The sequence below is a fragment of the Triturus cristatus genome, chromosome 7, assembly GCF_964204655.1.
Source record: "Triturus cristatus chromosome 7, aTriCri1.1, whole genome shotgun sequence".
Lineage (NCBI taxonomy): Eukaryota > Metazoa > Chordata > Amphibia > Caudata > Salamandridae > Triturus > Triturus cristatus.
The window spans coordinates 546338743-546354919 of NC_140590.1; the positions used below are offsets into that span (position 1 = coordinate 546338743).

Consider the following 16177-nt stretch of genomic DNA (forward strand, 5'->3'; position numbering starts at 1 on the left):
ATTCTCGCCCCCCAACCCAATACCCCCAAACAAACTACTGGGAAAAAAATAATCTGAAGATATTAGCTACCAGAAAACCATGACAGCTCCCAATGCAACCTGCACTACCCACACTACCAAGCAATTTGCATCTACGAATATATAATATATAAATGATTATTAGTTACTAGGTCATTATGCCTGCTAACAGTGGCAATCTGAGTCCGTCCTGACAAGCACAACAAAAACGTTGGGTTTATAACATCATTCAGCATTGCTGGCCCCACTGGAACCTTTCTGATACCCTGCAATTTCTGTCCTCCCTGCTTTTGCCTCCGCTGCAAGATATCCATGGCATCTCCGTTGGTAAAACAGAATTGGGTTTTACCATTTTGCTGTACATTTAGGTGTGTAGGGTCCTGTAAAAACACCCGAGGAAGATAAACCATTTGGCACAGTCCATCAACCTTTCAGTCAGCCTGCTGAAATCAGGGTGCACAAAGAAGGAAACAGTCAGAGTTAGCGGTCTAGTTGGGAGTGCTTTTATATAGGTAGCCTGAGGAAGCAGGAAATTCCAAATGTATATCAACAATGGACGTGATCTATTACGTGAAGTAATAGACTGGACCCCCTGAGAGGATTGGAATTCAGTGTGCACAATGGATTTGGCTGTCCAGATTCCAGTCCGATAACTTTGGGAAAGCTTATTACAATAACCAGTCAATATATTGTCACAAATTGCCTTCTTTACCCCCAGGGATCTCCAGGACTCGGAGGTTGTTCCACCTTTGTTGGTTTTCCAAATCCTCTAGTTTAGACTGGGCGAGTAGAATCGGACCCCCACTACTCCTAATATCTTTGGTGTGTGTGCAGAAGTCTCTTTAGTGTCCGCAAATCTTTGTTGAAGATCCTTCTCATTTGTAGATAATGAGAAAACCTTTCCTGTCATCTCCAGCAACATCTACTGTAGACAAAGGTTTTCTACCTTGACAACTGTGTAATATTGTGATGTCTTTTGCCAGTAGATTTTAATAAGTTGGAAAATAGTATTGAGCGAGGGCTCAGCGCTGTCATTGATGAGTTTGATAGGGTGATCGAGGCCCCCACCAGGGGCTGGGTCAAAGGTTCAGAACTGTAGTTCTTGGAGCTTGAGAGGAATTGCTGATCTGGCTTGTTTTACTGCCATTGTAATTGCCATTATAATTATTACCATCGCCATTGCTGGTTTTAAGTTGTGGTGAACACAGTGCCCTGACACCAGCTGGTAGGTTCCCCTTTGTCATATTCATGCTTGCTTTAGAATGGTCCTGATATTTACAGCCCACTTTCAAAGAATCTAGACCACTGACCGAGCCCCTTTTTTAGGGTTTTTAACAGTCAACTGGCGCAACGCGGAATCCCCGGTGAGGTAATGCTGCCAGCAACTGTTCGCCAGGCAGACTACGCAGGCAAGGCAGGCGTGCATCTATAGTGCTCGCAGAATCCATAGCTGTTTGGGTTGGCTCTCCATTCTCAGCTGCAATTCTCTGTATATTACTGGTAATACCAGGTTTGATGAGAGAATCCTAATGGGAGTAAAAATTATTAACTGCCATGGTGTGAGTCAATATGGACTTTCCATCTATTTTAGTTTTGCCTGTGACACGAGCTGTAGTGCTACAGTGTCCTGATCTGAATTAGTAGGAGTTAGTAGATTAGCCTTGCTGTAGAGGAAAGTAACAGATATTGTTAAGAGTATCAGTTTAGCCTGCAACATTGTTACTGCTAATCTCACCTTTTTCACACTGCTCCTCTGGCTTTTCTACCTCAGCGCAGAAGGCACCTTGCTGCCCAGAGACATGAATTGCCACCTTCATGAATCAGTTTGCTCTTTTGGACAGCGTTGATCAGCAGTTCAGAGATGCAGCGGCCACAGCCTCTGATCTGGATCCCACTCCTGCTCCAGTAAGTGTCCCCAGTTGGATTGTCATGTGTACCAATAAGGCCTAGTAGGAAACATTGCCATTTCTACATGAACACGGATCTTTCCTAAAGTTGCCCTCCCTTTTTTCACGTTGACTTTTGACACACATTTGCATTCGTGACACTGGAGTTAGTTTGCTGGAAACCCCGACTGTGCTCACACAAATAAACTTTGCAGGAACATTATCATACTGCCTTGGCATTGTGTACAAGGCCTACACGCAAGATTGTGCAAATGTGTTAGTTACTTACGTCCATATGGCGACACAGCTAACTGCAGAATACAAACAATGGCAGCCTGCTCACAAACTCGGACCAAGGCAAGGATGCCTTTTTCTATATATAAACATCTGTTCCGGGTATTTTCAGAGGAAGCACTTCTGCTGATTTGGAGAGGTCCCTGCATGCTGAAGCTTTGCCCAGCAGCTGACTGACATCTCAGTGAGTGGTGTCCAGTTCGTGACCAAGAACGGGTCCTACATTGTTACACACCAGGTGATGGGGTTGGGTCATCCAGTAAGGGGGTTCTCGGCAAAACATACACCTACAACCTAGGCACGTAGGTTAGGGTCTGTACAGTAGGAGTACGCTAGATTGTTAGATCATTTTTATATGCCCCCATATATATATATACTGCATTAGCAAGATGGTGGAACTGTTAATTCTATTCAGTGACTTGATGCTCGTTATAACTTTCATTTGCTTCCGTCTATTGATCATTGCAGCACATATATTCCATACAAGAATCACTTCAGTTTAATAAATATTGAAAACGTCCCTCTATGTATTTTTTGTATATTTTCTCTGAGCAAACGAGAGCACGAGTGTATGAGCAAAAGTTCTAGGTCTGCCATCACGATACCCAAGGGGTCTGGATTGTCATGTTCAGTGGTCGCCAAAACTGTTTGCGCCCTGTCTAGGTTTAGGGGGACTTACAGTGGTACTGTGAGCTAGCTGGCCCAAGGGACAAAATATCATGCAGGAGTGCACGGAATCAGTCTAGCGCCACCCCAAAGTCTATGTCGTCCACAAATGCGCAGTTCCTACCGATTAGTGGAAGTTACATGACATGGCGCCGCCAACATTGGTTGGGTTCTTATTTTGTATGGCTCAACTGAGTAATTTAATTGTGCTTTCTCAGAGATCCCTACACCCCCTTTAATCAAAGACGTCTGTGGTGGTGGGGAATATCCTCCTCAGCGGAGTAGGTACACCAAGTGCATTGGTTGTTCAAGCTTGAAAGGATGTACTTCTCATTGTGTTAGCCAAACTAACTAATTTCTTACAAAACATGGGTCAAAACATCTGAGAACTGCAGGTATCCAGTAACTGAGAAACGATTACAAAATGGCTTCACACTAAATGGGGGGGGGGGGGGGGGGGGGGGGAGGAGGGAGGGGACATTACCTTTGTGGTAGAGGCACACAAAGCATATAGAACAAAGGTACTATACTCCTGGGTTACATTTCCAGCTGCGGATGATGCCACATTGGTATTTCACAAATATGAAGCAGATGAAATACCAGAGGAGTACACATCATATGAGGTAACAGAAGTTCCTCTCACTTACCAAGAACATGCTAATTGGTTGAAGGCGCCCTCCACAACACTATAGAAATGTGAGACTGGTCCCACTCAGCAAAGAGTTGCAAGATCTTTTGAATCAAATGCTGAAAGAAGACACTGAGGCAATAGAAACTGAGAGGAATTCCCCTGTGGTTTCTGACACACAATAGCGGAGAGGAGGACCTTACGTAGACTTCCCGTCATTTGAATGAGTGCGGATGGACAGAGGAGGCGAAAGACTGTACAGCCCCTTCGCTTACGCACACTAATGGGAGCAAGAAGATAAGATTATCAAAAACAAGAGCACTATGATCGAGCCGTAAACTTGCACGAGTTGGAATTCTGGTATCTTTCAATACGGAGGGACCTGTAGAAACTGAGGCTAAATGATCCAAAAAATAAGGGTATAGGAGCAATTGAATCTCCAAAGCGGAAAGATATTCTTTATATAAGAAGAAGTGTATCGTAAAATAGATGGGATCTCCTACAAAGGACATAGAATTCTGACATTACAAATGAGAATTGAAAACATTATGGTCTTGAAAAAGATGGAATAATAACTTAACCATCGAAACGTGTTGACGCATCATTTAACGTAATCCATGGTAGAACCAGACCTGCAGATGCTAGAATAATTATTGTATCCAGGCCAGGTCGTTGTATTGTTACCCAAGATACGTTTCTCTAAAGACAAAAGGTACTGTCTAGTCTTTTTTCTCTTCATATGTTGGGGTCAATGTGATTTTGTGTACTGCACAACAGTAGAAAGTTTTAATGTATGATTTTTATGAATTCTATAATAAGCTTCATTATGACATTGAGGCTGTATAAATGAAATTTTAACGTTATTTTAATAAAACATGTTTTGTAATATTTTTAATGAGTGATTTATCATACGATTTTGTGTACATAGATTGGGGGTTGTTTAGTATTATAGTATCATTGTATTGGCAAGGTGTACTATTGAGTTCCTTGCAGAATTTAAGTCTTACTCGAAGTGATTATAAGGCCGTGTTGTTATTGGCATTTCTGTCCAAGTATTCTGTTATTGAACTGTGTGTGGGATACAGATCCCTTTATTCATTTTGTGTGGGGAAATCATTTTGCTATTGTGACGGATCACAAGCCCCTTATACCAATTTTGTCTCCAGGAGGTGAAAAAAATTCTACTGCCTGTATTGCTAGATTGTCCTCCAAGTTACAGGAGTATAGATTTGATACTAGTTATGTGCTTGGCCAATTGAACCAAGCTGCAAATTCTCTCCAGGTTACCATGTTGCGATGAAAGAGTGAAGAGGGATTTTGATGTGGTGACCAGTGTATCTGATGTATGTGAAGGTAATGCAGAAATTGACACCGGAGATATGCGGATTAGCGAATATTCTAAGGATGTGACACTCAATATGGTAAAAGAAATACCTTGTTAAAGGGTGGCCCAGTATTAAAAGTCTTGTAGGTCCCTTACATTGCTATGCCAGGTTGCTTCTGAATTATCTGTGATTAGGGAATTTCTGTTTCGTAAACAAATATATTCCACCAGTGAAATTGTGAAACGGTCTCCTCGAATGGAGTCACCAAGGGTACATAGGAATAAATGCTTTAAAAAAATCAAATGCCTGAATATTACTGGTGGCCGGGGATAGATGCTGATCGTTTTGGGAGACAGTGTGATGTATGCAAAGCTGCAGACATAAATTGCAAGACCCAGATTCCACTTACGCAAGCAACGCCATGGCCAGAATGCGCATGGCAAAAGGTGGGGTTCGACATTGTGGGACTATTGGTGAATTTGCCAGGTGAGAAGAGGTTTGCAATAGTCCTTATAGACAGACTATCATTCCAAGCCGCCTGAGGTAAAGTTTGCGGAAAATTTAAGCACCAGTGCCATGATTGAATTTCTCATAGAAGTATTTAGTAGAGAAGGCATCACTGAAAAATTGGTCAAGGACAAGGGTGTGCAATTTATTTCCATCGAGATGACACAGAGAAAGAATGTACGTACAGCCTTATACGATCCACAATGCAACAATTTGGAGCAATTTGTTATTTAAATGAAGGTATACACTTGACTATGGTGGGAAAGATTCCTTTTGCAAAATATTGTGGGCATATAGGATCACACCCCACATAGTCACAGGGTTATCCTCTTTTATGCTTTTGAAAGGGAGACAACCCACCTCATTAATCTATCCTTGGTGGTTCAAACTCAAATTCTCAAAGCACAAGGTTATGAATGAACATGACATATGTCATCAGAAAAAAGATCAGCAACAAGCAGAGGACGTCAAAAAGACAATATGACATGGCATATACAACATATCTGCCGGTGACTGTGAGAATTAGATGGGGCAGAAGAATGATTAAAGGTATGAGCAAATTCTTTAAACCCACCCAAGTGATCAAAACCAATAAGAGGAGTAATCACCCAAGATGGGAAATGTTGGAGTATGAAGAGGCTATCTAAGTGCACTCTTGAGGAGTGGAAAAATGCCTGTGGAATGCAGAAGTGGTATGGAACATGATTTTATAGATGAACCTAGTGAAGCGGGCAGTGGGTTGTTTGACGAGAATTTGAGTGTAAATGAAAAGAGCTCAAAACCATGAGAAGGCAACTGATGAGCCCATGACAGAAGAAAGCTCTGTAAACTATGATAACCTGGCAGCAGGTGGTGAGGACAAAGTAGCCATCCGGGTGAGAATTGCACCTATGTACACAATTCCGTCAAGGAAAACATTGTTTGATGATCAAGCTTAACATTATTTAAATATTGTCAATGAGGCAGATGTGTCATGTTTTAATACATATGTACTGTAGGAGAGTAGGATCTGCTTCTTATGGTTACCCCCACTTTTTGCTGATGTTTCACTGTTTTTCGACTTTAGTCTGGCTGGGACCCTGCTATTCAGGGCCCCAGCCTAGCTGCTTTGTCTCTAAATTGATTGCATGTACTTTAGGTACACTCCAGATTGGATTCTGGGGTACCCTTATAAGTCCCTAGTATATGGTATACTATGTACCCAGGACATAGGTACCCCAGAGGCCTACCAGGGGCTGCAGCATGTATTGTGCCACCCCTTGGAAGCCATTTAAAATCACACAACAGGTCTGCTACAGCAGCCTATGTAAGGTGGTGTAAGCACTACATCTCTCCATATCACTGCACATATAAATCTATCAGTCACCCCTATGGCAGGCCTTATCAATCCTGAAGGCAGGGGCTGGGTTTTAAGTAAGAGGATGCCCATGAATGAGCAGAGCCCCTCTGCAGCCTTCAGAACCTTTATTCTGGGGTGGTTTGTGATGCAGCCAAACCATATACTCTTAAGTGCATTATAACCTCGTGGTAAATGCTAACTTTGGAATGGCTGCACGGAAATATGTGTCTGGGGTCAAACACCTTGGTATCATACCTCCCACACCAGTAACTGGTGTGGGAGGTATGATTCCACCCTACTAGTGGGAGAACCATTACTTCACCAGTACACCCGGTACCAGCTTTACAGACCCTGGCATTACAAAATGGATGCTGCCAGCCACAGACACGAGTCTGCCCTCCTGCTGCTGAACGAAACTCCAGCAGGGGAGGCCTGGACAATAGATTTCGTGTCACAGGGAGGTGTAACCACCTCCCAGACAGGCTTTAGTGTATTGGGGCTGGGTGGGTGCACTCAAGAGTGCTTTGATGTCTGCACTGGGGGCACATTTGGTGTCCCTGTGCATAGTCCAGCTCAAACCGGTTGCAGGGGCACTTAGTCCCTGCTCTGGCACGAAACTGGACAAAAGACATGGGTGTAGCAACCCCTCTGTCCTGACACTCCCATAGGTGGGTCCCCAAAGTTTGTCCCACCCCTTCCTTGGGTATAAAGTAGGAACCCCTGACTACAGGACTTTAGATTTACCTGGACGAAACTCTGCTACAGAATCACAGAACCTCTACTATCTATACAACGTTGGATGACCGAAGAATCTCCCTTGGAGTAAAGGAGTTACTCCCCTGCAAGGCAGGCACCAAAGACGCATCTGTCTGGTTTGCATCGACGCTGCTCCCGAAGGACACCGACGATTTTGCAACACAGAAGGTGGGTTTCCAAGCTTTCCCAAGGCCGATCCGTGCTCTCAGCAAACCTGAGATCCAAAGCCCTCGTGGGGACCGTGCAACCCAAACCCCTGGACACCACAACCATTTGCAGCAGCATATGCTTCTTGGCGATCCTGGAGGCTGTGCTTTGGGCTACTTTTAGTCCAGGGGTTCGGGCAGTGATTCCGAGGATTTCTGGCCTACACTCCGAGTGACCCATGGGCTGGTATCTAGTGATTCCTCTCGAGGTCCCATCACGATCCATTGTCCGTCGACTTATGGGTCCCTGAGAAGGGTACTTTGACTTTCAACGGCTTACCTGGTTGCTCCAGACGTGCCCTGACTCTCCATCACTTGAGGAGTCCACAGGACCTTGCTGGTCCACACCGAAGCCATTTTTCTCTCACCGCGTGGGTTGCCGTTGCCAAGGCTTGTTGGTCTCCAATCCGGAAACTGACCCCCCCCAGCACTCGACATCCTTCGTGGGACAGCTCGCCTGCGGAATGTGGTCGTAGTCGATGCCTCCTGGCCCCCGTGGCACTGGAGTCAGGCTTCACCTCTTCGTACCTGAAACACCAGAAGTCGGTGGGCATTTGTCTATCGTGCCCCTGGTCACTGGCAAGTGACCCAGACTCTGTCCCCTCTGCTTTCAGGTTCTTCACATCATCGATCCAGGCTTGGATCCCACCGGACACTTCTCCTTTCCACGGCAGCAGCACTTTGCAGCACATCGCCACTGAAACCAACGACGTTTCCCGACACCATTTGACACCTATGCACCCGGCTTCCCTGGGTGAGGTAACACGAGTACTCTGGTGCTCCCGTGGGGGCTGGCCGTAGAACCCTCTAAGTCTGAAAGGGTTTGCTCAAAGTCCTCTCCTAAGTATCCTTATTCTTCAAAATTCCAACCGCGACTTTCCCATTGAATTGTACGGGGTTCGCGGCTGTGTTCTCACACTGCACACTTCCCCCGTGGGTCCACTGCATCACTGCCTTGGGTGGTTCCTTGGGGTCCCAGCCATTCTACATGCTCTAGGCACTGTGTCTAGTCAAGTCGTGGTTCTTATACCACTTTCTTAATATATGGTTGGGTCTCCCCCAGGACCCTTTGTATATTGTGCAATTTACTGTTAATAACTGTATTATGTGTGCCTTGCCCTCTACCTTCATAAAGAGGTTAGTAGAGAGTGTTTAGAAATATATATATATATATATATATATATATATATATATATACATATACACTCCACAGTCCTGTTTGGCAAAGGAATACCTCGCACTCCAAGGCTCGTTTTGAAAAAATTTTTTAATGGCAACGCGTTTCGAGCAAGCGCTCTTCTTCACTGGCCACAAAATTGCAAATCACTCGTCCACCATTTCAAGTGTGTATAAACATAGAAAACGGACCAACAGTTGCTCGTAACCCGAGCACAAAAATAAACAAAAGACTTTCTCGCAGTTTAAATAAGAGAAAAGAATATACACTCCTCTAACTGCATATAAGAGAGTGTTCAAATGTGTATACAATTCTATAAATCATTATGATCTATATAAGTATATGTAAATACGTAAATTGCCCAGTGGCCATGTGTGTGAAGTATCACACAAATTTCAAACAATAATTCCATTTATCTTACCAATCAACTGTTGCCACATGCAAACTCTCGAAAACACAGGTCAAGTGACCGGATAATCATGGTCCTATATAAATTGCACATCAGAGTGAAATGACAAAGTCACAAAATATTTACACAAAGTTTTGAGTACAGCAGGAGGAAACAGGGGGCACCCAATCGGCTGACATTGCCCTGAAAGCACAGATCCAAAACACAAATCATTCACTATTTACTTAACAGAATTGGTATTCTTTTTTTATATATTTTGTTTTTGTTTTTTTGGAGCTTCTTTGTGTTTGTATATCCATCATAAGGATAGATATAGAGCAGACATTCACACCCAACTTTTTGTCCATGTTGGATGAGTATCCATTGGGTGTGAATGTCTGGTCTATATCCATCCTTATGATGGATATACAAACACAAAAAAGCTCCAAAAAAACAGTAAATGGTGAATGATTTGTGTTTTGGATCTGTGCTTTCAGGGCAAAGTCAGCCGAATGGGTGCCCCCTGTTTCCTCCTGCTGTATTTCACTCTGATGTGCAATTTATATAGGACCATGATTATCAGGTCACTTGACCTGTGTTTGAGAGTTTGCATGTGGCAACAGTATATTTATATATATATATATATATATATACACATAAATACATACATACACACACACACACACACACACACACACACATATATATATATACACACATACATACATATACATACACACACCTTGTGTGGTTCTCCTTTCATTTAGTTATTCAAGAGGTTATAATCTGGTGAACCAAGCTTTTTTTACACTCCTTCAAGACTTAGCCTGAAGGCTGCTCTCCATAGCTACCACTAGAATAGCTTTCAATAAAGGTAGTCTTAAACCTAATCATCAATAAGGGTTGTTTCGACTGGTGCAAGGTGCCCACTATAAACTAGTGGACAGCATATACCAGGCCAACTTCTCACATGTACATATCACAGTATATCATCTTTGTCCTACCTTTTCCGCTCTCATGTTCCCTTCCTCCAACCCTTTTCCTCTCCCGCGTATCAAATGGTTACTGGGCTCGTGTCCTAATTGTTTGTCATGAGGGTTCTATGGGTTGACAGTTTATTATTACTGTACGATGTGTAGAGATCAGAGGCTTAATAAAGACACTCCTGCTACATATGAGACATTGGGACTTCATTATAATTTACCTGAATTACCATAATAGTATAAAGCTAGCCTGATCTGGTACTGTACTATTTTGTCCATTACAGAAGTGAACCTCTTGGCTAGCAGTTTAGTGGGGATTTTATTATCCAAGTTGAGGAGTGTCAGTGGGAAGCTGGATTGGCAAAGCTCTTTGACTCCAACAGGCTTCAAAAGTGCTGCGATAATGGTTTCCCTGATGATTGTCAGCTAAGAGCCCTGCTTCAGGTATTTGTTATACAATTCCAGTACCTGCAGACGCATTAGGTCTTTTAAATTTTATAAAATGTATCCGTTAAGCCATCGGATCCGGGAGCTTTGCTTCCTGGATGGCCACTGACCGCCATTTTAACTTGGGTAATTGTTATTTGGTTGAGTATGGGGAAATTATGGAGTCTGTTGCAGTCATTTATCCATGCCAATGTAATATACACCAGAGAGGTGGTGAAGGTCTCATGGCTTTGCCCACTGTAATGCATATAAAGAGGTGTAGAAATGTATAAAGAAGGTAGGTGGGGCATGGTCAACTGTGGGTGTGCCAGTCTATCTTTCTTGGACAGGGGAGTCGTATCCAGTCTACCATTAGTTCGCCTGACCAAAACAGATTTCTCTCGGATTCAGAGCTCTCACTCTGAGATCTTCACGAGCAGGTGGATTTTCCCTGATATCTCTGCAGGTTTTATAATTTAAGGAGACTGCCTAAGCCTTCTCAAGGTTCGAAAGATTAGTAGTCAAATGCTGTGGTAGCGTTCTAATGGACTTAAGTAACCATGCAGGTTTTGAAATTGCCATCTCTCTAATAGACTTTGAAGGTATCCTGGATCATGCGTTTTCTTGGAACTGAGCTCTTACTTGTGGCAAAGAATTCTTCAATGCAGGTACACAGTTCTTCTCTAAATACTGCGCCAAGCAATGCTTGATAAGACACTCTCCAATCCAGGTGCTGCGGAGCATGTGTAGCAGTTCCAGCAAATAGTTTTGAGAAAGGGATCTTGGTAGGTAAATAATGAAAGTAACCCAGTGGGGTCCATGGTTAGATAAGAGCCAGCAGTTAATTTGTACAGAGGGATAATAAGAGTAAGCTCTTTTGTGCATTGTGAGTTTCCCATATACCTACCAGATTCATCAGTTAGATTACATGGAGCAGTGCTTTTGTTCTTTTAGAAGATTAAATGTAATGCACTTATGATCCGTCCAATCTGGGATCTAGAAAAAGGGAAGTTTCCTCCCCAAATCATATTTTCAATACCAGGTCTACTACAGTTCATATGTGTAACTGGTTAAGGAAGTGAAAATGTCAGTCACAGTTTGAGATAGTGTATGTACAATCAGCGAGTGCATCATATGCGGTGCGTTCCTCTACCTCAAATCAAACCAACACAATAAGATAACCAACATGCAATCCCACCCACACAAAGCACCCCAACATTCAGTGAGAAAAACCCAACATGTCTAACAAAAAGCACAATTCACAAAAGTTAGCAAACAAGTGACACACACATGTGTTGGGAGGGTCACCAATTTCCCCTCCCCCAGAACCCCAATTAATTATGGATTATGGGACAATAGCAGGGACAATTGCAGGTTAGTGCAGACTCATGGTAAGAGGAAAACATAAGGATATCCGATACTACACAGAGTGTAGGAGCAGCAGTGAGTGTCACTTAAATGGAATTTAAAACAGTACAGACAAGCAGTGGGGCTCCAGTCATGTGGTCATCAGGTTTTGGAGTGTATACTCTTTGCAATGGGACAGGCATAAAGCCATAACAGTTATTATCTCTACTGATATCGGATATGGATGGGTTATTGAAACATTCAAGGCCCTGCCTCAGCTGTGTGCTTCAGTATGAATATATATTTTTTAATGAAATGGCTAATGTCTGTTGGGGAGGAAAAGAAGTTGGATCTCCCCTTATATTCTACTGTGAACTTGGAAGGGTATAGCAAAGAATATTTTATTTCGAGGAAGATACATTTTTTCTTTACTTACATTAACAGTGCAGCGCACTTTCTTAACTCCTATTAGAAATATAAAGTTGGAGTGAATGGATGGCACGTAACCATTATAAGTAAGTATTTCTTTGGCCACGGCCAGACTTTGGGGTTTCTCTGTCTCTATAATTTAACAGCCTGGCAATTTGTGAGCGCACTCTCCAATGAAAGTGCATAAAAAGTGTTCTCTGGCTAACAGACCAGGCAGAAGATCCTCCACAAACATCTTGACTGCCCATTGCTTAGGATTCAGGTATGCCTGCTCTGCAATGGTTGGTTGTTACATGGCGATCTCACTTCGACATCTTCATTCTTAGCTTTCATATCCAGAACAGCCATTTCTATTCTGCTGATAGTTTATTTGAATTCACTGAAACCATCCTCAGACTCTTTGTTCAGCAGTATCGAGTCTAGTGGCATGTTTGTTAATGGCTTCTTTCATGCGAAAAAAGGCGCACTGTTACGCGGACAATCTTAGGGCCTGATTCACAAAGGGCCTCCACACTTGTGGCATAGGCCTCACACTTGTGGCGGGTCCTCCGCAATGGGTAATTGCACTACAGAGGTCCTGCCACGACTGCGGGGCCTCTGCCACGAGTGCAGAGGCCCTTAGTGAGTTGGGCCCTTTGTGTTTACGTCTGAAGGCTATTTGTGCACCTCAAACAAAATCGGCTTGAACCTCATCTTGTGCAGCATTGCAAAGCACATTGAGGCAGCTGGTAGACAGTACTTTTCCCGAGGTCTCATTAGGTTTATGATGGCGTTTGTTTTCAAAATGAAGTTTAGTTTGCTTTGTTATCACACGTACCCATTTTGTGAGAGTGCTGGTCTACTTGACAACCACAATGCTAAACGAGTTTTCTCCCTTAACAACTGTGCAGGTAACAAAACTCAATGAACTAATCAAATCTGGATCCCTCTCTGATCCCTATCCACCTAGAATACTTCAGTTAGCACCCAAGACATTAGCCAAACATCTTACAATGCTCTTAAATAAAATGTTTAATTCAGGATATTTCCAAACCTATGGACAAATGCTTCTATTCTACCAATCCACATTATATCCGTTTGAGATCAGTAGTTACCACCCCATTTATAGACTGCCTTTTCCAGACAAATTAGTAGAAAAAGCTATTAATTTGGATCATTCTTCATTTTTAGACACTAACAATATACTTGATCCTGGCCAATTCGGATATAGATGTAGTCATAGCACAGAATCTGCTTTGATTATATCAACGGAAGGGGTTAAAACAACCCTGGACAATTGTGGCAAGGCAGCACTTATTTTAGAAGACTTGTTGGTTGCGTTTGACACGGTTAAAAACTCAGTGCTGCTAACCCACCTTTAGAGCATAGGAATCAAGGACGCGTCCCTGGCTCTCTTCGGTTCCTTTCACGCAGATAGAGAACAGTCAGTTGTGCTTAGGGATTATATATCTAACCCCTTTTCACTCCCTTGTGGAGTTCCCCAGGGCTCATCATTAAGTCCTATATTTTTCAATGCCTATATCCTACCTCTAGCCAGATTAATCAGTTACTTAGGGTTTTCCTTGGTATCTTAGGCAGACGAAACCCAGATTGTGGTATCTAGCACAAGTGATTACTCTGAGGTTCCTAGTAGGTTTCACAAATGCATCCTGGAAGTAGAAAGATGGATGAAAAAGAACTACCTAAAACTGAATTGGAGCAAAGCTGAGGTTTTGAAATAATGCATCCTTTTGGTTCCCTGGTAGGTAGTCTTGTCATCTCGGAACTCTTCCATCTCCCTCCAAAAAGGTCAAGAATCTTGGGCTCATTTTCAAAGATAAACTGATTTTCTACGACTAAATCAATCACATCACGTCATCATGTTTTTATACCCTGAGAATACTCTTCCCTGCATTCCTCTTGACCTCCATAAAAACAGTGGTAGTAGCATTAGTCTTCTCAAAAATGGGTTCTCTCAATGATCTTTATGTTAATACTCAACAGAGATGCCAGAATAAACGACAATTTCTTCAGAATGCTGCTACAAGTCTTCTTTTAGGGATTCCAAAGTTTCAACCCATATCACATGAATTACCTAAACTTCATTAGCTGCCAGTAAAGAAACACATCATCTTCAAGGCCTTGTTTATTGCTCACAAGGCCCTTCATGATTGTGGCCCGGGATATTTAAAGCATGGTTTACAGTGGTATGCTCCCACAACAACACTTTGTTCCACCTTTTCATACAATTTGGGGGTACCAAAAATCAAAAGAGCAACCTGGGGAGAGGGGGATGGGGGAGTATCTTCTCCACTGTAAAACTGCAAAATATGTTATTTCTGCACTCAAAAACCCAAAACAGCCTCTTTACGGAAATCCCTCAAAACATGGATATTTACAAATTCACAGCTTCAAGTAATATCCCAATATGCCTCAGTCCCATTTCAGTTTATTGCAGACCAATCTTTTCTCCGTCTCACTAGTACCAAGACGCCTATGGGCAGTTGTGGGCTTTAAATAATTTTTCTTCATTCTATGGGCGAGCAGAAATCCGTGACTAAAGCCCCCCACCCCTGATCCATGGGGCGCACGGCCAGAGCCACTTGAAGCAGTAGACCCGCTCTCCTCTGTGTCAGTTATTCACTTCAGGGTGGGGCAAAAGCACGCATGATGTTAGGGGGATGCAACTGTTCCGGCTTGGGGTCATGGGTAATGAGAGCTGCAGGCTTATTCAGAAGACATCACCAGTACCCAACAGCGAATGCCGAGTTAGTGCTAGCAGAGTAGTCTCAGGAAATTCATCTGCTGACTGCAATTTACGAGTGCATCTGCACCACAGCAGGTCTGCTAGTCCTCTGTCAGGAGTTGCTAAGAACTGCCAGAACTAAGACGTGACCTCCACTCAGTGCTGGGCTGTGTCAAAGTTGGGCTTTGAGGCAGGTAAAATGCTGTGATGAGTGTTTAAAGATGGAACAATGACAGAAATTAATACTGTAAGGGCAGAGAGACTGGATTATGTGGGCATCTTGGTTAGTGAGTTGGCCACATCCCACTTCCTGAGATGTGTGTGACAAATTACTTTTTTCTAGAGTACATACCTGTTAACCTCTTCATTTAAAGTGGCTGTTCGGTTAGGCAGCATCATTAGATGAATATATGGCTTTGATATAATATTGCTGTCTGTAGTTTCATTAAGGTTAGATGTTCTTAATGGAGACAGGTGAGATACTATAGATGTGCTACTGTGCTGGCACCACTGCCAAACACATACTATTGGTGTAGGAAATTAGAAATATATGTTATCGTACCTAGTTTGGTGTGACTAAAGAAGAGGCAATTCTTAGCCAACTACATGGCTTTGGTGGTATGTAACATACATACTTTCAAGGAGAACGTTTATGAAAGAATGAAACAAATAAAGGTAGACTAAAACAGAGCAGGCTAGAAATTTACAAACTTTATCAGTGAGGCCTGGACAGAAGTCGGAGTCTCAGAATGATAACTGCCCAGTGGACAGCAACAATAACCTTACAACCCAGCTTCTAGTTGGCGCCAACCTAGAAAACAACAGTCATGAAATTTACAATGATTTTACTGTCACTGTAAAATCTAGTGGTCACTTACACTTCAAAAAGGGCATGAGGAACTGTGAAAATATGGCTATTGCTATGAAGAACGAGACACCCCATGCAAAGTCACCACCACAATTCATAACCATGCTGTTTGAAAATTCTCCCCTCTGACTACTTTCATGGGGTTCAGGACTCTACAATTACCTTGTGCCCTCTTCTATTAGATTCACAGTAATCTATGGTGTTTATGC

General features: G+C 42.9%; 1 protein-coding gene across 2 annotated transcripts in view; it reads right to left on the reverse strand.

Moving 5' to 3' along the window:
* The window catches only part of SAP30BP (SAP30 binding protein), a 263859-nt gene that overhangs the window by 183117 nt on the left and 64565 nt on the right, over positions 1–16177 (reverse strand). The gene's annotated exons all lie outside the window — the stretch shown is intronic.